At 33.1% G+C, this 16,492-nt stretch overlaps 1 protein-coding gene across 1 annotated transcript in view; it reads right to left on the bottom strand.

Moving 5' to 3' along the window:
• The window catches only part of LOC126980154 (gonadotropin-releasing hormone receptor), a 49,870-nt gene extending 33,667 nt beyond the window's left edge, over nt 1-16,203 (bottom strand). Inside the window, exon 1 of the mRNA XM_050829744.1 lies at nt 16,075-16,203. The gene's annotated coding sequence lies outside the window, so the exon portion shown is untranslated. The remainder of the gene's footprint in view (nt 1-16,074) is intronic.
• Nucleotides 16,204-16,492: the final 289 nt, after the last annotated feature.

Here is a 16,492-nt window from a genome sequence, read left to right as displayed (position 1 = left end):
AAAAGTTTAACACGTCTTATCTGGCAAGGGATGTCCCTAAAGTTTATTAAATTCAATTATCTAATAAACGTTACCTAAATTTCACTTGAAGTTCTTCGAAATTTCTCGGATAATGTATTGAAAAAGCCATGAATAATAAAGTTAAAAATGGTGGGTATTGTTTTAAGTTGAGCTATCAATCTACTAGTCAAAACTAACCAATATGGTCAAAACTGATAAATTATTAATTTATACAAATGATCACGATAATTATATATATTTTCACCAGTGGGAGATTTATTTGCATATTTTATTTATTTATTTTTAATACTCGTAGGAGATATTGGAGACATCATTCAATACAAAAGAAATAGACAGTAGAATGAATACAGGATGGAAGAGATTTTGGGCCAAAGAGGAGAATTGGTGATTTTGGAAAAAATAAAATTATTTAATACTTGTGTTCTACCCAGGATGACCTACGGTGTTAGACTTGGAGTTGCGCAAACAAAAATATCAAAGCAATGGAAACCTGTCAACGAAGTATACATAACATAAAACTTAAATATATAATTAGGCTGGCAAGAATAAGACAACAAACCAATGTCATAGATATAAAATGTCAAACAACTAAAATGGAAATGGACACATTATAAGAAGTAAGACTGAGAATGGACTAAAGAAGTGACAGAATGGTGCCCAAGATATAATACGAGAAATAAAGGAAGACAGCATCGAAGATGGGTAGATGATATTCAAAAGGTGGCATCTTTGTCTCCTCAAGTCTTCTTTTTTATTTATATGAGAGGGGGCATACGGGCAAGAGGCCCCCGGGATGGGGAGAGGTGAGGCAACCGCCCATGGACATCCGCAACAACAGGTGTGTCAAGAAATGCGTTGCCGGCCTTTCAGGTGGGAGTATGCTTTTTTCTTGAAGGTCCCTAAGTCGTATCTGTCCGGGAAAACCGCTGCCGGTAGTTGATTCCACAAAGTGGTTGTGCGAGGTGGGGAGGCCTATGCTGGAAAGTAAGACAATCTAGAAACCAGTGACTAACATAGTAAATTATTACATAAGTACTTTTATATAAACAAACTAAAAAAAGTAGATTTAAGATAAGTAATGTAACTGCACTTATTTATAGATTGTTAAAAAAGGCTAGTATTATTATTATATTATTGTAAGTTTAATAAAAATAAGCGGTTTTTTAGTTTGAGTTATCAATCTACTAGTCAAAATTCACCAATATTATCATAACTGAAAATTTAATTCATACACAATATGATCACTTTATATTTTTCACCAGTTTATGTGCATAGGATGCCGAAATGGATAACAGCTACTTATTCTGCCATCAAGCAGTATTATGTAGGGGAGAGTTGTGTTTCTGACTGAAAGGGATTTATTTTCAAAAACGTTATTCCTTTAGAATTATTTTTGATATTATTTCTAATATACTTGATACTACGGAAACAGGTGTCGGTCTGAGTGAGAAGAAGCGGCGCAAGAAACTCTCCCAGTATTCTTTTTTTCGCTCTTTTTTATGAATAAATGAAAAAATCATAATCTAGTCCCAGGCTGTCGGATCACTTAGATATTCAGCTGTGGACTAGTAGGACTTACGACAGAGCATTTTTTTAATAAAACATTTAAATTTATTTTTAGATAAGGCCTGAACAGTGGCTGGGACTTTATTATAAAAGTGTATACATTTACCCTCAAAGCTATTATGTATCTTATGAAGCCTACTAGAATTAAGAGCGCAGTAGCTAGTGAAATTATGGGGCAAATGAGGTTTAACATCTTATGTCTCAAAGTAGCAAACTGTTAGGATTCGGCTTCCGTATGTTTTAAAAAAAAACAATTTTCGAATACAAAGATAATATTTTTTTGAATTTTTCTCTTCACTATTTTGAGCAGTTTGAATAACTCCATAACAAATATTCGACCAATACGAAGTGGATGAAAAGTCTCGAAAATTGCACTTCGATTTATACCAACTTCGTGTTACTAAATGTAAGAGCAATTCAGTTCTCTTCATCACACAACTCCATTTAATGTCACAAAATATGAAACAAATTAGGACAAAAACGAGAAAACACAAAGTATATTAAGCAGTTTGATATTTTTAAAGTCCCTGACTTCTGGGATTAATTAAATTAAGTTTGAAACCAAAATTTATGAACGATGCGGGAAACTTTAATAATAACAAATTGTTTAGATTTGAAGAAGTGACATATTATCAAGTCAATTTGCTAATATCAAATATGCAATTATTGAGGTTGAGCAGGTTATCAACTTTAAAGTCGATCCTGTAGATAGAGTCACAACCTGAGAGTTGAACAAGACATACCAAGATCTACGGACCATGCGTTACTCGAACGGTTGGCTCAGTGGAAGAGCCCTTTTACGAAACCTGCGATGTCTCGGGTTCGAGTCCCACATCGTTCATAAATTTTGGTTACAAATTTAATTTAGTAAAATATATGAATAAAGTATTGTTAGTTTCTCAATTCATAAGTAATATTGTTTTATTTATTTTTTTGTTACAGTAACTTGAAGGTTTAAAATTTTGCCGCTGAGTTATTTTTTCTTCGTAACTCTCAAGTTCCGGCTAAGGAAGTTTTTTCATCAATTAATTATGAAAACTTCAAATATTCAATAGAAACAAACAAAAAGAACGCGACAGCTAAAAAAAGTTTTCTTACTTTGTATTGTTGTGGCTTTTGTGCTTCCTTAAGAGAAAAATCAACGTTCAATCTCTTCTCGAAAGTCTCTGCCACATGTCACAGTTGAATATTGACGCAAAATATACATCTATAAATATAGATAAAATTGGAGTCTGTTTGTAATATTGAAATAACCGTTTTTTACTACATATATATGAAAACATTTCATACATACACCAAAATAATATTTTTTTACAATTTTTGTCTGTCTGTTTGTTCCGGCTAATCTCTGAAATCTCTCGGCTGAGCCTATTTTGACGGGACTTTTATTGGCAGGTAGCTGATGTTATTAGGAGTAACTTAGGCTTAATTTAATTTAGAAAAAAAAGTAGTGATGCAATGTCCAAGAAACGGTTTAATTCTAAAAATAATTTATATGGCGAAACAACATTTGCCGGGTCCGCTAGTTAATAAAAAATATAGTCACTAGCCTTGACTTCGATAAGGCTTTATTTGATAGAGTAATAGTAAAGAATTTAACAAGTTACTCTTATAAATAAATAAGTATTACGACCCAATTCAACAGATAAATGTTGATTTGATTTCATAGCCATCAACATCGTTGTTTAAGTATTTTTACATTATTACAAACAACGGTGGGTTTACTAATTTTTAATTAAATTCAGTACATAGTAGTCAGTTTATTATTTGGAGTGAAAATACCTTTAGTCGCGTTGGGCACCTTTTGATAGGGGAAAAAATTGCAGCTTATAAGAGAGGTACTGGTCATTTCTTAACTGATAATTTCAAAAATAACAGGGTCGAAAAATCTAAACAACCACTGAAGCGGTACGCAAAGGGATGTCATGAAAAGTTTTGTTCACGGATGAGAATTTTTTCTTACAATGGAGCAACATTTTAACAAACTAAATGACCGTATTTATGCTCAAAGCTTTAAGGAAGCTTCCCAATTAGTGGACAGAGTGCAACGTGGGCACTATCCGACTTCAGTGATGGTTTCGTGGGGAATTGGCTATGAACGAGTGACTAAGCCGTAATTTTGTGAAAAAGTGTATCAAGATACCGTTCTTGAGATGGTAGTAAAGCCCCTTCACAACACCATGTTCAAAATCCAAAAATGGTCCTTCCAGCAAGACTTGGCACCGGGTAATAAAGCTCAGTCTACGCAGTCTTGGTTGGAAACGAACGTTTCGCCCTACATCAGAGCTGAAGACTGGCCATCGTCTAGTCTCGATCTTAAGCCGCTGGATTATGATTTATGGTCAGTTTTAGAGAGTACGGCTTGCTCTAGACGCCAAGATAATTTGGAGTCCCTAAAACAATTGGATTGGCATTAAAGAATTTTACCATGGTAACAGTGCGTGCTTCTATTGATAACTGGCCTCAACGTTTAAAGGACTGTATTGCAGCCAATGGAGACCACTTCAAATAAGCTTTTTATATTTTGAATTGTTTTATATTTATGTATCAAACTAACACACTCTAAAAGTAATAAATGTCATTTGTAATAGAAATTGTTTTTCTTTGTTTCAGTATTTATGGGAAGACTAGGTATAGTATAAATAAAATACCTCATCTACTTCCGCCGGTCAATATCAAGAACATAAAACACGAACTATGAGACGTTAATATTTATAGATATTATGCCGTTATTCTAATAGCAAAGAAAACAAATGACATATTTATGGAAATCACAGTTGTAGATCATCATCTTGATTACTTTTAATTATATAATTTAGTAAATGGTTAGAATATAATTAAAACGATTTAAGATCATAAATAACCTTTGATTAAAATATCTTTTTTTGGTGTATATTTTTGCTAATGATTCAATATAGTCTGTTAATATTATATAATAGGATAATTTAGAAAAATATATGAAAAAATGAATGCGTTATATCTAACTTCCTAACTTTTACCAGTGGGAGGCTCCTTTGCACAGGATGCCGGCTATGGGTACCACAACGGTGCCCATTTCTGCCGTGAAGCAGTAGTGTTTGAACATTACTGCGTTTCGGCCTGAAGGGCGCCGTAGCTAATGTTATTACTGGGCAAATGAGACTTAGCATCTTATGTCTCAAGGTGACGAGCGCAATTGTAGTACCGCTCAGAATTTTTGGGTTTTCAAGAATCCTGAGCGGCACTGCATTGTAATAGGCAGGATGTATCACTTACCATCAGCTGAATGTTGTGCCCGTCTCGTTTTTTATTTTCATAAAAAAAAAACTTAGTTTTCGGATCATTAAAGATGATAATTTTAAATGCGAAATGTTAAGATGAAATTACCAAGGGGAGAAGTTAAGCGATGCCTATAGGGTTTTTTCCAACGGGGATTTATTCTCTCGAGTATCTGGATGATAAAAGAATTTATTCAAATTATTACGAGGGGCACACTGAAATGATCGGGAATAGAATATTTGTGATTGAGTTACAATAAAACCTTTTTTAGAATTTGAAAATTGGCCTCTTAAAACCTTAATGACATTCATACAATTAAATAAAGTTCAAAAACAAAAACAATGTTGGTTTAAAGTTGACACGTCGTTGACAGAAATGGAGCTCACGCGTGAACATTTTCATGCCATAATTTATCACAATTTTCGTCGCGGCTTATCTCAAGAAAAATGTCTCAGTGAACTTGTTTCGATTTATGATGTTGAAGCACCGAGTCTAACGACACTATACCGCTGGTGTCCCGAGTTCCAACGCGGTCGTGTGTCACTCAGTACTGTTTCTTCTGCAGTTCGACCAAGAACAACGGTCACGCCTAAAACATCGCAGCTGTGCGAACTATTGTGTTAGTTGACCGTCATGTGACATACGAACAGTTTCAGGCTGTTATCAGTATTGGAATGAGTGCAATTCAGTCAATATTACATAATGAACTTTGTGTAAGAAAGGTAGTTTCCCAAAGGTAGTTTTCCAATAATTTCCAAAAAAGGTACCCCACAATTTGTCCGAAGAGCAAAATGCGGCTCGTGTAGATTGGTGCCGGAATACTCAGCCACGCTCCAACGGAGGGAAGTCAAATGCCGTTAACTATATCGTCTCTAGTGATGAATCATGGATTTATTCGTACGAACCTGAAATAAAACATAAATCAGAAGTTTAGGTCTTCGAACGAAAGTGGTTCGCTCCCGCAGCGTGTCAAAGAAAATGGTCGCTACGTTTTTCTCGAAAAAGGGGCATGTTGCTACAATTCTTTTACAGGATCGCAGAACGGTTACCGCTGAGTGGCATATCACGGTTCGTTTGCCAGTAATGATAGCCAACTCGACTCTTGACGACAACGGAAAAACACCGCCTACCATCCCGCGGTGTCAGAGCTCCATGCCTGAAGCACAGTTTCGACAGAAAACTGTTAGGCGAGCTCTGTTTTCGTTGGACGTCAGGAAGTCGAGCGGGCCGGATGGCATTTCTCCAATCGTGCTTAGAACGTGTGCCCCTGAGTTGACGCCGGTGCTAACGCGTTTATTCCGGCACTCTTATTCAAAAGGCGAAAAAATAACCCAAAATCTTAGATCACGAAAATGCGAGCTCCTATACGGCTCGGAATATAAATGATTTTTGAAGCAGGAATACGTTGAGCTGATGGGCCATCCTCCGTACAGTCCTGAGTAGAGCCCAAACAATTTCTTTACATTCGCTAGAATGAAAGATTTATTACGCGGTCAACGGTTTGAAGACCCCGAAGCAGCTGTGGAAGCGTACAAATCAGCCATTTTGTCAATGTCAACTTCAGACTGGAATTACTGTTTTAATGATTGGTTTGCACGAATGGAAAATTGCATTAAGTTGAACGGAGAATACTTCGAAAAACAATGAAATACAATTTAGCCATACCGTGCATGTGGTATTTCTTATTCCCGATTATTTCAGTGTACCCCTCCGTATAACTTAATATTTGTTATTAAAAATATTTTATGTGGTACACTATATTTAGCTATAGTGCGCAGTAAAGGGCGCGCGGAACTAAAATTATATATAATAGAGATGGATTTAGGAAAATAATTTTTCCTGGAAATTTTCTCTTGTGTATAATAATAATAAATAAATAAATAATAAAACGTTTATTTTCATTTAACGACGATTCATTGTTACTAAACTTATAAATCTAATTGTGTTAGTATTCATATCTACGAAGGGACATATTTATTTTTATTAAAATGGCCCACATACGGATAGCCCCCGCTGTCGGCTATTGCCTCCAGATAACTGTTACAACTGCCGCCTCGTATTCGACGGAGTAGGGAAGCCGCTGTTTAACGTAGAACGGTGCTAAAGCTATCGACCTCTGCGTGTGCAAACATAGTTGACACTACAAAAACGTGGCAGCTCCAGCAGTGCTTTGAAGGCGTTGCATTACCGCAAGTGTGTAAACATTATTGTGTTTCGGTCTGAAGGGCGCTGTAGCTTGTGAAATTACTGGGCAAATGAGACTTAACATCCTTTGTCTCAAAATGACGAGCGCAATTGTAGTTGTTGAGCGAATCTTGAGTGGCACTGCATTGTATTGGGCAGGGCAAATCAATTACCATCAGCTGTAGGTCCAGCTTGTCTTAGAGCGATGTGCAGTAAGCTTTATAAAGAGTTATTGTTACTTCTGTCGAGGAACGCGCGAATTTGCGTGTTATAATATTCAATTAAATCTTTCAGATTAATCTTTTTTTAAATTTCCATAAAGAGATATTGAGGATAATTTAAGACATTATTATGATGGAATTACCTGGAAAAACATAAAATGAAGAGCTTAAGCCTGCAAATACTTGAATCGAGGTATCGATTATTCAAAATCCACAACAAGCCAAAAGTCGGCTATACGAAAAACTCTGCGGGCGTAATCTCATACAATCGGTAACCCTCAAACAAAATCCTTATTCAAATTATCTTTCAAATTGTATTCGTAATTGTAGAAAGGCACTGAATAACGAACGGGCTGTACATACTGGTGTGTTCAGGGTTTTAAATCAAATCAAATCAAAACCCTTTTGTAGGTCAAGAGAATAACACTTATGAATGTGAAAAATTTATATTTCTTTTTTGATTTACCACCACTTCGGAGAAGGTTAGCTTTGATAAGAATAATTGATAAGAAACTCATTGCCACTCTTTGACTCAAATACTCAATGCATTCAGTACTTAACGTCGCATATTATATAATGTTGCTTGGAAATAAAATTAGATTTGTAATAGTATGGATACCAGGACATCAGGGAATATAGGTAATGAAGAAGCCGATAAAGAGGCTAATGAAGCAGCGTATAGTAATGTAATAAATAATAATATTCATTCTAATTTAGCTGATGTAAAAAATATATCTTAACATATATATTTCTTGTGTGCGTGTGTATGTCACTGAACTCCTCCTAGACGGCTGGACCGATTTTGATGAAATTTTTGTGTGAGTTCAAGGGGATTCGAGGATGGTTTAGATTCACAATTGAACTACCTCCTAAACGGCTGGACCGATTTTGATGATATTTTTGTGTGTCCCAGTGAATTTGAGATTGGTATGTGTCTTCAGGTGGATTCGAGAATGGTTCACAATTAAACTACCTCCTAAACGGCTGGACCGATTTTGATGATTTTTTTGTATGTTTCAGTGAATTTGAGATTGGTTTAGATTCTCACAATTAAACTACCTCCTAAACGGCTGGACCGATTTTGATGATTTTTTTGTTTGTTTCAGTGAATTTGAGATTGCTTTAGATTCTCAATTCCGTCCATATAATACAATTCTCCTGCTCATGTGTATGTTAGTGAACTCCTCCTAACGGCTGGACCGATTTTTCAAATTTAAGACAGTGTGTACAGGACATCGTCTGTTGGGTCCACTAGTCTATATATATAAAAATGAATTGCTGTTCGTTAGTCTCGCTAAAACTCGAGAACGGCTGGACCGATTTGGCAAATTTAGGTCTTGTATTATTTGTGGAAGTCCAGAGAAGGTTTAAAATATGAGTAAATAGGAAAATGCTGTTAAATTAAATAAAAACAACAAAGTAACTAAACATTTTTGGAATAATATTCCACTAAGGGTATAAAAATGGTTTTATCAATCTTAATTTTATACTAAGAAAATTGGAATGATATTGGGAAATAATAAAAGTAGACTAAGTCTCCAACTAATACTTTAATTGTACTCTGTGTCTTATAGCCCTGGTTAAAAATATTGATTGAAAAGTGATGAATTTTGAATACTTTTGAATTATTTCAATTCTTTTTCTTTTTTATCAGGAAGAGTACGATATACATTATACTTAATAATTATTTAGATTATAATATACACATATTAAAAAACAAACAAAATAGCGTGGAGCGCTGGCACAAATGAGTAATAGTCTTTACACTACACGGTCAGCTGCTGCGAGCTATAGCCACCGCCCAACCGTCACGCGACATGCAACACACAGACGAAAAAGTTTGAGACGATGTAATAAAAGTTTCACTTTAAAAAAATCTAAGCTAGATAAATATTAACACGTCATTGGTTGATACGAGTTTAGTTTCCGTTAGACCACATAAAAATTCAATCTGAGGACACAAGAAAACAAATCAGCGACCTCTATTCTTATCATAAATCGCTTCAGATACAGACTATAGAAATCGTTTGGCCATGATTCGAGAAGCGCAATCCTTTATTCAACAATATTAATTATTTTTACAAGATATTATCTTGAGCTACAAACCATTATAATACCTTTTTATCAATCTATTCCTATCGATTGTGTGGGAAAGGTTATTATAGCATAAACGATTTTCTTAATGACACCACAGACTGGGAATAAAGCGAACACACTCAGGCTCTTTAATTATAAATGTTTATTGTACGATATTACATTGTAATCCATATTTTATATTAAAAAAAAGCCCGCTGAGTTTCTTGCGCCCATTTTCCTCAGGTCTGAGGCTGTCTCTTTTGAATGGGTGGTAGTTTATGACGTTCAATAAGTGATTTTAAATCCTATTTTGAATAAAAATATTTGAATTTGAATCAAATCCTTATAAAACCTACATACAAATTTTTAAAAATGGCATTTATATAATTACTATTTAAAACAAATTCCCGCCCTTCACATATGCTTTACGAGATCACGAGATAACAGTTAGTTAATGTTTGTTTATAATTTGTATTGTTTTAAAGTGATAACCGTCACTTCTGGCATTAATTATAATTAAAAATTAAACAAATTAAACTTGAAAACAAAATTTTATGAACGATGCCGGGCCTTCACTTCGACAATAATGGACGAGACGTGCAGGATGTTCAGCTGATGGGATTGATACGCCCTGCCCATTACATTTGTGCCGCTCAGGATTCTTGAGAAACCCAATAATTCGGAGCGACACTACAATAATTGTACTCGTCACCTTGAGACATAAGATGTTATATATAAGATAAGTCTTATATTATACCAACTAATTTCACTAGCTACGGCGCCCTTCAGATCGTAACACAATAATGTTTACACATTACTGCTTCACGGCAGTAAAAGGTGCCGTTGTCAGTACCCATAATCTAGCCGGCGTCGTGTGGAAAGGAGTCTCCCACTGGTCATGTCGATTTACGATGCGGGATTCGAACCCGCGACCTCTCATGTTCCGTGCGAGGACGGAAGCAGTCGAAGGTCCCGCATCGTTTATAAAATTTTATTTTCAAATTTTATTTGTGTTAATATTTTTTATTTTGTTTATAATAACGTAACACACATAAAGTACACGTGGAATCGTGTAATAATAAATACAACTCTTCTCTTTTATATTATAATAATTTATTCTTATTAAACATTTTTTTACTTTTTTATCAATTCTAAAAAGCGATTCACTCGATTGTATGAAACGTGCAGACTTTGATAGATTGACAGTTGACGGCTGTAATCTTGTAAAAACGGACATAGCCGAATTCCACTCCGTTTTAGGCAACTGTTCGCTTTCTAAACTTAGCCGGAATATACTTCGTCGCCAATCACCATACTGTAATTACTTCTATTTCAAACTTATGTCAAATCAGTGCACGTTTCATACTAAACTAAATTTCAAATTTAAGATTTTTATTCGCGTCGTTTTTAAATAATTAAAATTATATTTTTAATCTGGACGGTCAACATAACAAAGAGTTCTTTTGTGCGAATAAAAACTCCTTGCTATAATAAGTTGGTGATAATAAAAAAAATACATTTTTTCATCCTAATTTGATATACTTAATTTCATACATTGTTCATTTTGATATTTTTGGGAGCTTTATCAAGAATTAACAACATTTTGAACTTGTTGACTTGACTTTTGCAAAATTCATTAAACATAGGCGAGATCGCGACTGACTTCGCCATCGTAACATAACTCAAAACTGAAGTGATAACATAAAATTTTCAATTAAATTATTTAAAATCATATGCTATGTAATATTTTGTAATATGCGTATTTTATTAAAAAACTATAATTAAATAAGTGAATCATAATAATCTATCTATATATAAAACAATGAATTGGTGTTCGTTAGTCTCGCTAAAACTCGAGAACGGCGGGACCGTAATGACTAATTTTGTTCTTGAATTATTTGTGGAAGTCCAGAGAAGGTTCAAAAGGTGAATAAATTTGAAAATACTCGGAATTAAACAAAAACAACTTTTCAACAACAACAAAATTTTGATTTTCCTTTGATGTGTGTGTTTGATGTTTTCAGAAATCAAATTAAAATAATAGTTTAAAATGAATAACTTACTAGAATTTTTATAATATCTTTCTTACTTTTTCAGGAGGTAAAAAATAAACTTAATTTTAGGTAACTATAGTAGGTAGATTAAATACAGTTGTTAACTATCAATCAGATTATGTTTATGTGGATTGATATATCTTAAGTTTTGTCACAAATTAAATTTCTAAACGCAAACAATATTATTTGACGTACATACAAAAGTTTAGGTCTTTTATTTATCGATTGAGGCAGTATGAAGTCTACCCGGACAGCTAGTAATTGATAAAAGGTTAACAACAAATATGACATTTTCATTAAAATTCATTGAAACAAAATAAAGATTCGTTCAAGGGAAAATTTCAACACGTCTTACTGCAGTTCAAAATGCTTTTCCGTAGCTTAATCTTGAAGCGACGTGTAACCTCGAGAATGCAAATATTTATTTGCTTGACAAGGAAATTCCAGTAGAAACTTGTATAACTTAAGTGGGTTTGTTGACTTTACTGTATAAATCATTCATACTACACCCTATTTATAAGCCCTATTATTATGTACCTAATAAATCGGAATAAAATTATAGTATTAATGAACATAAATTAATGAACATTATTATTATACCCCAACTCGGAGCTGCAGGCCTGATAGTAGAGATATGGAACAAGTTTTCAGCATGCCTCAAATACTACCTACCTAGACTTACTAGTGCTTTCATCTCGATTCCCGAAAAATAGATACAATTTTTATGACCCACGTAGACGAGAAATGAGTAAAAATTATTATTTTACTATAAATCGAAATTTAAATCTGTACAAGATGTAGAAATATATGTTATAATTACAATATTATAATGACCTGCACTTAAGTGTGATTTAAAAAAATTCGAGCCTCATCAAACTTATCTGCCCTTCTAGAATAATTAAATAACAGATAATTAAAAAGAGGTAAATATTCAATTTTTAGATTAAGGATTGGTCTCCGTTGAGCTCCAACTAGATACCGCAGACGTAGTCGCAAACTGCGGTAACTAATACTTACACCATAGTCTCGAACAATGTGTGACGTTGACGTGCCATATGTTCTGTTAAACTTTGCTAATAAATAATTAATTAAAGTTAAAATGCCGGGTTGCGTAGTAAAACTTTGTAAAAATAATACTATAAGAAATAAGAAAGATAGTGGAATCATCAAAATATAGTTGTGAAACAATTCCCATAGTTTTAAAATAAAATAAATTTAAATAAAACAAGACATGTTATCCATAAATGAAGAATACTATTAACAAAGGCAAATTAAAAATAAAAACTTGGTAAGTAATTAAAACAATCTGAATTAAAAAACAATTAGGTAAATGATATCTAATAAATAAAATTTTCGTGTCACGGTGTACGTATTTGAACTCCTCCGAAACAGCTCGACCGATTTTCGTCAATCTTAGCGTGTATATCGGCTAGGAGGGAGAATCGGACAAAATCTATTTTTCATCCCCCTAAATGTTAAGGGTCCACCCCTTAATATATATTTTTTTATTTTTTTTGAATTTATTTAATTATGATTCAGCATTAAAAAATACATACAACTTCAAATTTTCACCCATCTACGCTCAACACTTACTTTTGTATCGAGATTTAAATATTATTCTAATCCATCCACAGACACGCAATAGAGTTGCCATATGGCAATCGAATTTAATGATTATTGTAGCACGATAAATTTTATGTATGATATATTTGGTAGGTCTGAGAATCGGTCGTCATCTAATTTTATACCCTAAACATTTTAATTATTGATTTTTTTTACTTTATATGACAATACAACGTTTGCTGGGTCAGCTAGTAATATTATAAAATCCGACATAAAACTTCTGCCTTTACTAACAAGTTTATGATTATTCCTAGTGTTAACATAACAATTTACCTTAGCATATAATACAATGAAAATAAATAGTGTAAGGCTTGTATCTATGTCGTTTCTGCCTTAATTTTATTTGACTTAATTACTCAATTATACACATTGCCAGTAACTTGTTTACTAAACATCTTCATTACCAAATTTTAATTTGTATTCGAACTTTTTATGCGTAAACTAAGTGTTACTAATTTCAACAGTTAACAACGTCAAGACAACGACGTTTCGTTTGTTGTTTTCAAGTTTGTAACCATATGTGAATTCTAATGATACTTGTGATGTATTCATGTATGGTAATGAGGTAAAAAAATCAAGTTTAGTTCATTTTATACTTATAATACAATAAAGGTTTTAGAGACAAAAAGAGGCGGGGTATCTCTACTCCCGTACTATCAATTAATGAGTTTTCTTGCTTACCCATTTCTCACTTGCTGAGGTTCGATTTTATGAAAGCTTTTGCACTTGAGGAATTATCATATGGCAGGCCTGCCCTACAGTATTAAAGTACGTAGGGATTTAGTGACAGGTGGCATAATTTAAATGTAGAATTAATGTTACAGATTCATGGTGAAAATTGTTTCTTCGCGACTGTGATATCACTAACAAAAATTCATTTTGTTTTATCTGTACATAAATATGAAATCAAAGTATAATTATAATATTTGTTTACGCATATATACTAATAAATGGAGAGCCAATTTTTTTTCTTCAGGTCTATTGCGACAACTTCTGAACCGATTGGACTATTAGTTAGACCATATAATGCAGCGCATTTCGGAGATATATGTTTGTAGGTGATTACTTATCCAGAAACTATATTTTTTTGACTTAAAGATCCTATTTGCAATACAAATAACTCAGTCAATGACATTTAATTGCATACGACTAAATGTCATTAATGACATATCATTTCATATGGCAATTGATACAATGAGCGGTCGCGTAGTACTTAATTTATATGGAAAACACCGGTAATCGTCGTTTGTCAGCGCCTGTTTTGACATAAATAAACGACCCAAATAAGGTATTGTACCCTAGGCAACAATTCAATAAGTGCTTAACTATAATATATCATATCTATATAAAATACATGTTGAATCCCTCTATAGCTTGGAAAGAAGAATTCATATTCACCATACAAACGTTTGCATTCACCGCATTTCAAACACGAGTCCTCTTCTCATCTTAATGGTCAAGGTCGTCATAATGGTCGCCTACAGTCATTAATCAAAGTTGTTTTGAAATATTATCGAATTCGATGGATGTATGTTTGTAAGATTTTATAGTATCATATTGTTATGTTAAATTGTTAGACGGCGAATACATCTGCATTTTAAGAAATAAAAATCATTTCAATAAGGTGAATTTTAGATGCGATGTAAAATTAGATTACACTGTCACAATGAATGTTGTAAAAAGCATGTTGTAATAATATATCGGTTTAATAATTTTTGAAAATTTCGTAACATGATAAACTTAAGCTTCTTTTAATAAGGGAGATAATGTGAAAAAAATAATTAGATATTTTCTAAAAGGGTGCAACTTTATAGTAATATCAAACAATAATGGTTTTGTATGTATAGTATATATTATATATATAATTCTTTTGTACATCTGTTGTAACTGAATTCCTCCTAAACGGCTGGACCGATTTTAATAAAACTTTCTGTGATACCGATCTGTGAAACCGATTTTGATGATTTTTTTGTGTGTTTCAGTGAATTTGAGATTGGTGTAGATTCTCAATTCCATCTATATACTATAATTCTCCTACTCATGTGTATGTTAGTGAACTCCTCCTAAGGGCTGGACCGATTTTTTAAATTGAAGACGTGTGTACAGGACAACGTCTGTCGGGTCCAATAGCACTATATAAATAAAAACATAAGAAAATAACAGAGAATGTTTACAGAAATCATACTGGAATAATATTCTATTTCTATCAACTATGATTGAAAACACACCTATACTTCTTAAATAATATTTTGTTCTGCAGCTTTTTCAAATTCACATTCAAATATTTTTATTCAAAATAGGATTTAAAATCACTTATTGAACGTCAAAAACTACCACCCATTCAAAAGAGACTGCCTCAGACCTGAGAATAATGGGCGCAAGAAACTCAGCGGGCTTTTTTTTTAAATATAAAATATGGATTACCATGTAATATCGTACAATAAACATTGATAATTAAAGAGCCTGAGGGTGTTCGCTTTATTCCCAGTCCGTGGTGTCATTAAGAAAATCGTTTATGCTATAATAACCTTTCCCACACAAACGTTTTTTACAATTCTTTTAAATTTCGTAAAACATTTGTTTTGTACATTTTCTGGGATCATATTGTAGAAGCATATACATCGAAACTCCAATTGTTTTCCATTTCCAATATTATATTGAATGAACTATTCTTAGTTTACGTATAAATGACAGAATCCATTATCTGGTTCCTTTGTTTCATTGCATTACAGATTACGTCTCATACATAATATATAATATGAATGTATCCTAGTTTTTGATAAAAATTTGTAACTCTAACTAACAAAATAAAGGATATCCATAACAGTCTAATAGTTTTTTATTAGATGTTATATAATTAGTAATGGTTTTTAATAATTTTTGTTTATTTCTATGTTGTTTATCAAGTATAATGTAACCGCTTGGAACGTGCGAGATATTCCCAATAAAAGTGTCCTAAGCCAACTTACTAGGAAGTCCGAACCACTAAAATGTATTTTATGCAATCTATGAAATAAACGAAACGTATTATTATTATTATATAATAAGAAATATAAATAAATACAACTTACAGACTCATTAATGACTCATAATTTTTATTAATAAAAATCCACAAACACCGTCAAACACTTGGATTTTCTTGAACAATACACAGGAAAACTACTACTTCTTGACTTAATAAACTTTTCGCGATGCTTTTCATGAAAATGAATAAGCAACATGCTACATCAAAGTCAGTGAAGATACTGCCGCCTTTACTCAGCCGGATAAAATTTGGCGCGTTATTTTTGTACTGCGTAGGTTCAGTGAATTTTTCAAATTTACTATTAACATAGGTGGTGCTTATTTCAACACCTAATAACTACTGGATAGTTAAGATTAAAACTGAAAGTTCTTTATTTGCTTGAAACATTTACAACTAAAGCTGTTTAAATTTAAGAGTAGGGACATGTTTCGTCTTGACTGACATGCAAATAATTCAGTCGTTTC

The sequence above is a fragment of the Leptidea sinapis genome, chromosome 5 (assembly GCF_905404315.1).
Source record: "Leptidea sinapis chromosome 5, ilLepSina1.1, whole genome shotgun sequence".
Classification (NCBI taxonomy): domain Eukaryota; kingdom Metazoa; phylum Arthropoda; class Insecta; order Lepidoptera; family Pieridae; genus Leptidea; species Leptidea sinapis.
The sequence above is the reverse complement of the archived record's forward strand: the minus strand, read 5'-3'. Positions and strand labels throughout refer to the sequence as shown.